We start from the raw sequence: 9090 nt of genomic DNA, 5'->3' as shown, positions 1-9090 counted from the left end.
CTTAATGGCGAGAAAGTTGAAGCAATCCCACTAAAATCAGGGACTTGACAAGGCTGCCCACTCTCCTTCTACCTATTCAACATAGTACTGGAAGTCCTGGCTGGAGCAATTAGACAGCAAAAGGAGATCAAGGGGATACAAATCGGAAAGGAAGAGATAAAAACATCACTCTTTGCCGATGACATGATAGTGTACTTGAGTGACCCCAAAAATTCCACCAGGGAACTCCTACAGCTGATAAACAAGTTCAGCAAAGTGGCCGGATACAAAATTAACTCAAACAAATCAGTAGTCTTCCTATACTCAAAGAACAAACATGTGGAGAAAGAAATTAGGGAAAAGGTACCCTTCACAATCGTTACAAAAACTATGAAATACCTTGGTGTGACTCTAACTAAGAAAGTGAAGGACCTGTATGACAAGAACTTCAAACCTCTAAAGAAAGAAATTGAAGAGGATCTCAGAAAATGGAAAGATCTCCCATGCTCATGGATTGGAAAGATCAACATCTTAAAAATGGCCATCCTACCAAAAGCAATCTACAGATTCAATGCAATCCCCATCAAAATTCCAACCCAGTTCTTCATGGAATTGGAAAGATCAAAGTGCAATTTCATATGGAATAACAAAAGACCTAGAATAGCGAAATCCCTTCTCAACAACAAAAAAAACATCTGCGGGAATCACTATCCCTGACCTCAAGCTATATGACAAGGCAATTGTGCTGAAAACTGCATGGTACTGTTTCAGAAATAGGCAGGTGGATAAATGGAATAGAATAGAAGATCCAGAAATGAGCCCTCATGTATATGGTCACCTGATTTTTGACAAAGGTGCAGAAAACATTCAATGGAAAAAGGACAGCCTATTCAACAAATGGTGATGGTCCAACTGGCACTCAACATGCAAAAGAATGAAAATAGACCTGTTCTTATCTCCTTGTACAAAGCTCAAGTGTAAGTGTATCAAAGATCTCCACATTAAACCAGATACACTGAAACTATTAGATGAGAAAGTAGAAAAAACCTTAGAACACATAGGCACAGGAGAAAATTTCCTGAACAAAACACCAATGGCTCAAGCTCTCAGGTCAAAGATTAACAAATGGGACTTAATGAGATTGCAAAGTTTCTGTAAGGCTAAGGACATCGTCAAGAAAACAAAACGGCAACCAACATAATGGGAAAAGATCTTTACCAACACCACATCAGATAGAGGCCCAATATCCAAGGTGTACAAGGAACTCAAAAAGCTATACACCAGAGAATCAAATAACCCTATTTAAAAATGGGGTACAGAGCTAAACAAATCATTTTCAGTTGAGGAACACCGAATGGCCGAGCAACATCTGAGGAAGTGCTGGACATCCTTAGCCATCAGGGAAATGCAAATCAAAACAACCCTAAGATTCCACCTCACACCAGTCAGATTGCCTTAGATCCAAAACTCAGATGACAGCAGATGCTGGCGAGGCTGCGGAGAAAGAGGAACACTTCTCCACTGTTGGTGGGGTTGCAAGCTAATACAACCACTCTGGAAATCTGTCTGGCGATACCTCAGAAAATTGGATATAGTACTACCTGAAGCCAAGCCATTCCACTTCTGGGCATATACCCCAGAGACACTTTAATACACAGCAAAGATATATGCACCACAATGTTCATAGCGGCTCTATTTATAATAGCCAGAAGCTGGAAGGAACCCAGATGTCCTTCAGAAGACGAATGGATACAAAAATTGTGGTACATATACACAATGGAATACTACTCAGCCACCAGAAACAATGACTTAACCAAATTCTTAAGAAAATGGCTGCATCTAGAGAAGATCATCCTGAGTGAGATAACCCAGTCACAAAAGAACAGACATAATATGCAGTCACTGATAGTGGGATGCTAACCCCAGAGGCTTGCACTCCCCCAGAAACAACTCACAGACTGTATAAAGTCCAAGAAATAAAGAAAACAAAAAATATACATATATTCACAAAACAAGAAGACTGACTATTTCCATGTTGCGTTTTGTTTTGCATGTACTTTATGCTTATTGCAACTAGTACGTTTTCAATGCATACTGTCAAGCCCTTGAAAAAAATCAAGTACTGACTAAAAAACATATTCACTTGGTTTTATGTAAAATTTATTTTAATGTCTGAAAAAACAGTACTGACAAAAATGTATAATTTTAAACAAAAAATGTTTAAAATCTTTACATTTATCTTTGTTTTGCAAAATAAAGTCATTTAAAAAATAAAAAAGAGTGATTACATGTGTCTTAATAAATTTTAAAAGTCATTGTGTGAGAAAAGAACTGTTTAGCTTTGAATGAAATGCCACCTACTTTTATATCCTCATGATTACAAAGAGTGATCCAGATTGATTTTCAGTAGAAATTGTAGTGGTAATAAATTGTGTAGTAAATTTATAATGGGAGGACAATTATTTGGAATTTTTTCTGATCATCTTATGCATGCTTTTTTATTCACCCTGTTGATAGTCTAAAAACACTGTGCTTTATTTTTCAAAACTATTCATGGGGTCTCTGTTTCTTGTCTGTAATTCAGAATGATGTTAATATCTAACCTGTATGTTGCAAATGAAAGAAATCTCCCTTAGAATTTTAAACAGACATCAGGGGGAAAAAGGTTCATAGTTAAATATGAATTATCTCTTAACTGAGTCCAAGATATTTTAAGATTTTTAAAATGTTATTGACTGGGTCACAAGCTGAGTCCTTTATCTCTCTTAATCTCAGGAAGCTTTATTTTCAAAGCTCCTCATTAGACCAACTACATGACTGTTAGTCTAAACCCATGAGTTCATATCATAAAACACTAGTACAAACAATAATGGTCAGTTTTGAACATTTAATTCTCTAACCCTGGAGACAAGTTGAATACAACTGAGTTTCCACACTTCATAATATCACATACACAAAATACACTACAGCTCTCATAAATTTCACACATCCTTTTTAAGATTCCATACAAGCTAGAGGTTCTTTATCTTATCCAGGACATCTTGCCTGTATCCAATCATATTTTATAATGTGCTATACTTATGTGCACCTAATTGTATTGTTCAAGTTTCCAATAACCACAAAAAAATCTAACAATGTTGTCTTCCCCATGCATCATCTCTCTAAACTGAAACATAATTTGGGGATTTTCCTGCTGTATATTTCTTGTCTGTTTCTTATGATCACTGCTAATAGTAACACAGTATTCAAATACTATGACCCCACACAATGAATTTGTGAGACACCATTTTTTCACAATTCTTTACAATTATTTTTCACATGGAGAAAGACAATTTCTTTAATTTTGAAGATTGTTTATGATTATAATTTTATATTTTGCTTTTCATTTTACATAGCGTCTTTATTTGGCTGTATTTAAAGCTGATTATTATTTAAAAAGTAAAAAGGCATGCAATTAATATCTTTATACCAAACCAATCTTTCAGCCTTGTAACTCATCTCTAAAAGTGGGATTACCAACCATTCTCATGATCATTTAATACCCCTTCTCTACTTCTCACAAAGTAAAGAGGAAGAAAAAGAAAATACAGTAGAAAAGGATTAAGCAGCCTGATACTAATGATCAACTAATACATAAGTTTGCAATCCTTAAAATGATACACTGCCTTAAATATATCACTATAAGTTGGAGAATATGGACAATATCTTTCATGGTAAATAGACATAAAAATGTTTTCTGTAGTGTGTTGTCATCATTCAGGCTTCATGTAGACATCTCAAAACCTGAAAGTCTTATTGCAATTTATGTTAAGACTGTCTTGGCTGGTATCTGCTTAATGCATACTTCTTTTCAGAACTTAAGTCATTTCTAACCTAACTCACACTATGCCCAGACCACAGGAAGCATAACAAGAAGAGAGGCCCAAGTGAGAATACCTGAACCCTATTAGAGAAGGAAAAAATAATCACAGGGGGCAGATAGTAAAAGAAAATATGAAGGGAGAATGAAGGGAGAATGAAAGGAGAAAATGAAAAGAATAGGCAGGATCAGGTATGGTGTAATAGAGAAGGGGTATCCACAAAATTAGGAGAATAAAGAAAAACATGTGGCAGTGGGTGTTAAGAGGGAGGGGGAATATCTAGAAACTCTCAGACTCAGTGGCAATGACATTAGCCCAACAGTGGGGAGATAAAACTAGAAGAGACCACCTGCAGTAGATAGACATGGTCCTTAGTTGAGGCAAGGGTCTACAGACCATACTCCAACCAGAATTGTTCCTGTTTTAGAAAAAATGTAGGGTCAAAATGCAGCAGAAACTGAAAAATGGTCATCCAGTTACAAGACCAACTTGAGATCAATCCCATGTGCACACACCAAATTCTGACACTATTAGTGATGGTGCATGGTATGTACAGACAGGAGCCTGGCATGCCTTTCTTCGGAGAGTTTCTACCAGCAACTGATTGAGACAAATGCAGTTACCTACAGCCAACCATTTCATTGAGGTTGGGGACAAATATGAAAGATTTAGAAGGACTGGAGGGAATGAAGGGGATTCAGTCTCATAGAACAACAGAGTCAAGTAACCTTGACCCCTCCAAGCTCCCAGAGAGAAATCCAAAAGCAAAGGAGCATACATGAGCTGACTATTGTCATGAGTGGAGCAGAGAACTACCTTGTATGACCTCAGTGGGAGAAGATGCACTCAAACCTGTAGAGACTTGATGCCCTAAGGAAGGGGGATTCTTGAGGGGTGAGCTGGGCCAGTGGAAGAGCACCCTTTCAAGGTGGAGAGTACATGAGGTGAAGAACTCGAGCAAGGGGCCAGGGTTTTTTAATATAAATAAGTAAAATAATAACTTTTAAGTCATGTCTCCTCTATTGGCTCGAGTTGGAGGAAATCTAAGTTTTCCATGCACTACCTGGCATCAGCTGTATGTTGAAACTTTGGTATGGTATAATGGACATTTGATCCTACTTGTAGCCTCATGTATGCAAAGCAACTAGTTCCCCAAATTTCAAAACTAATATTTATTAATACTCTACCAGTTCTGACAAATGATCCAGAGCTTTAGCCCATCATTTTCAGTTTCTTCCTGTGAGTATAGTTGATCATAGTGTTTGGAAATATTTTAATAATCTTGGCCTTTATCTTTGGCTTTCCTAGCTAGTACTTTGTCTCTCTTTGGTCTTTTAACATTTCTTTATGTAGCAACTCTGTCCTAAAGATGTCACAGAACATATAAGCTGAGAATCAATAGCATCATTTCCACAGGCTTTCTCAGCCTGATCTGCTATGTTGTTATTTGTACAAGCATGGAAGATTTTCCGCTTAAAGTTATGGCCTACAATCACTATGTTACCACTTGCACCTTGTATGGTGATTATGAATCCTACTACAATACTATTATGATATTGCTACTTCTGTGCACTATGGTTGCTAACAACCTGTTAGATAATATGTTAGTGTTTTAATGGTCTTCTGGACATCCTGGAAAACACATATTTCTTTTTTTGAACTTGTTCAATTCATCAAACCCATCAGTTCTAACACATTCATTGATAGAATTTCTGGAAATTATTCCATTTTCTATTTTTGCTTGTGGTTCATTTTCTAAACTTGTTTTCTGTTATGTATTATATTGTGGACAAAACCACCATTAGAAAGACATTATGAAGATATCCCCACATGTGAGCCTTATTTTTTGTATGTTTATTTGTACTATATAAAAGTTTGGAATATATGCAATAACTCAGTAATAATTGATTTATCCTGGAAGATTGCAGTTGCTTGGGTTATATATTTTCTGTGGTTCATGTAAGCATGAACCACTTTATCTATAATTTTAGGAACAAAAATAAACAGAAGGCATTGAGGAACTTGATTAGTATGATGACTTATTTACTGTGACGGCTTTTAACTCCTGTTTCTATACTAAGTGAAAAGGGCAGATTTATTTGTTCTTGATTGCTTCATACTACTGACACATTATTTTTTTAATGGAGTGAACCAATAAATTTAATTTGATATTCTACCTATGTTTGCTTGACTTTCACCTCCTTTATTTGAGTGTATAATTTATAATTATACAAAGACTGCTTCTTTTTCCAGTATAATGTAAAAAGAATTTAGAATAAGAAACTTTAATTTTACCTATTTTATGGCCCCTCTAAAGGAACTAGTCAAAGATATGACCATGGCAGGAACAGTTAAGCTTTAACCACAACTAAAGAACAGCTTTAACATAGTACTCCACCTCCTAAAAGTGCCACTTCCTGGACCAAGCACAATCAAGTCACCTCAGTTGTTTATCTGAGAAGAAATGATCTACCTAGAAATTTTTAGAATAAGATTCTAGGTATTTCTGTTCCATGGTGAATAAAATAAAGGATAGACAAAGTAAAGCAATAAAACAATAAATTTATTTTTCATGCTCCTGCATGTAGGTCTGGGTAAGCTTTTGCTACCATCAGTTTTTCAACTGGGCTTTGATAACATACAAGATTGTGTTGCAATGAAATTCAAGCTAGAAAATCCCATTGTTAAAGAATGTCTGCTAAAATGCCAATATTGACAGAGAAAGTTCAAAAGGTCTCCACCCTATAAAATCAGTATAGCTAACTGAGAAAATCTTGGAGTTGAGGAGTAGTTTTACTCAAGTTGAAAACACCAGTTATTTATCAAAGACACCTAGTTCTGAAAGGTTAGGTTTAGAAAGCAATCATATACTACTGTGATTATATATTATATATATATATATGATATATATATGATATATATATATATAGATAGATAGATAATGATTTCAGAAATCTACATTTGTTATTATATAACCAATTAGGTGGCTAGTCTCTAGGGATGAATAACTCTTCCTCTTTCGGTTGTCTTTATTTGTATTTATTTCGTAGGCTGTAAATTCACATTTACCCATTAGTATAATTTTTTGTGTATTCTGGTGAACAAAACTCTTATTCTTATGCTTGCAAAGTAAATGTTTTATCAAGAGACATCTTCATAGTCCTCACATACTCTTTCCATAGCTTCTTAAATTTTGAGAATTGTGAGAGGTATGTGCTATGTGGAAAGCAAAGAATGAATCAATCTAAAATTTTACTTAGACTTCTCAAAACAGTAAAAATTAACTCAAATACATACTTCTCTATTCTCTACCTTATCATAATTTTAGTTTTAACTTATATAAGTTTATTTTATATAACAATTCAGTGTTACATTTCCAATGATAACTATATCAGATTAGGAGAATTATTTGCATCATCTTGTACACTTTTTTTAGCCTTCTGAATGAAACTGTTTTCTTTTGCTTCAATACCATTGTTTGTACACATGCTTTCTCTGTCTTTATAACCTCATGTGTTAACTTTTTCTTTCCATAAATGTCTTTTGAGTCACAATTATTATGCCAAAATTCAATGGGAATATTTACAATATATTTTCATTCTAACCGGGGGAGAATGAGTTATGAAAACTTGGGTAGCCTAGAATTCAAAGTAGGTTTCAAGCCAGAATGGAAAACTAATTAAATTTTTGCCCACAAAATTACCTTGTTAACAACTTAGATGTTTATGAATACAGAGTACATATGAAATACTCATAAAAAATATTAACAATTTGTAGTTCTGGAGGTGAAAGTTAGTGATAGAGTACTTGACTTGTATGTACTAAATGTTATACTTACTTTCTAGATCAGAAATAAAGAAATATATAATGGAAATATTTTACATTGATTAATCAAAATGTTTATGTGATCTGAAATGATTGCTTTAAAGTCAAAAGTACTTTCTGACTTTCTGACATTGCTATGAACTATAATTCAGTTCTAAACAACTTCCAATTGCTCAAAAATGTAAGTCCAGCTCCAGAAAATCCAATGCACTCTACTAACCTCTGTAGACATATCATCAGATGGGCAAAAAGACATACTGGCCAACAAACACACACAAAAAGAGAGAGAGAAAGAGAGAGAGATACCCATGCATGCATGTGTGTATGCACAAACAGACAGATTCAAAAATAAATAACTCTATGATGAAGGAAAATTTAATTAATACTTAGATATAATAGAGCCAAAATATTGCTAAGAGAAAGGTATACAGTTATGTGATGATTGAAAATAATAAATAAGTTAATAAGAAGAGAATTGAGTTCATTATTTTGTCATAATGTGTGCCTATCTAGATGTAAAATATTCCATTTAAAAAAAACTACATTCTATTTCCTACAGACTTCATGCAGGAAATATTAAGATAGATTTATTCACCAAACCAAAAAATTAGAACAATATTCATACCAACAAAAAAATGTTTCTTAATTTTGATGTCATTAATTTTGATGTCTACTAATAGTCAAAGCATAACATATAAATGGACCAGTGTTAAGTTGCATGTAATAATACTCAAGAAAGCATAAGAGAAAAGATAACAAATTTATCTGAAATAAGAAAAAAACCTAGAATATTGAAATCCATCCTCAACAACAAGAAAACGTCTGTGGAAATCACCATCCCTAACCTCAAGCATTATTGCAAGGCAATTGTGTTAAAAACCTTAGGGTACTGGTACAAGGATAGGCAAGTTGATCAATGGAACATAATAGAAGATGCAGAAATGAACCCTCACACATATGACCACTTGATTTTTGACAAATGAGTTGAAAACATTCAATGGTAAAAGGACAGCCTCTTCAACGAATGGTGTTGGTCCAACTGGCAGTTAGCATGCAGAAGAATGAAAATAGATCCTTTCTTATCTCCTTATACAAAGCTCAAGTGCAAGTGTATCAAAGATCTCCACAAAAATCAGGTACACTGAAACTATTAGAAGAGAAATTGGGGAGGCCGTAGAACACATAAGTACAGGGGGATATTTCCTGAACAGAACACCAATGGCTTGTGCTCTAAGACCAAAGATTGAGAAATGGGACTTAATGAGATTGCAAAGTTTCTATAAGGCTAAGCACACTGTCAAGAAAACAAATGGCAGCCAACAGATTGGAAAAAAGGTCTTTACCGATCCCACATCTAAAAGGGGTCTAATATCCAATATATACAAAAAAGTCAAGATGTTAGACTTCAGAGAATCAAACAATCCTA

The sequence above is a fragment of the Micromys minutus genome, assembly GCF_963924665.1.
Source record: "Micromys minutus genome assembly, chromosome: 16".
NCBI lineage: Eukaryota > Metazoa > Chordata > Mammalia > Rodentia > Muridae > Micromys > Micromys minutus.
The sequence above is the reverse complement of the archived record's forward strand: the minus strand, read 5'-3'. Positions refer to the sequence as shown.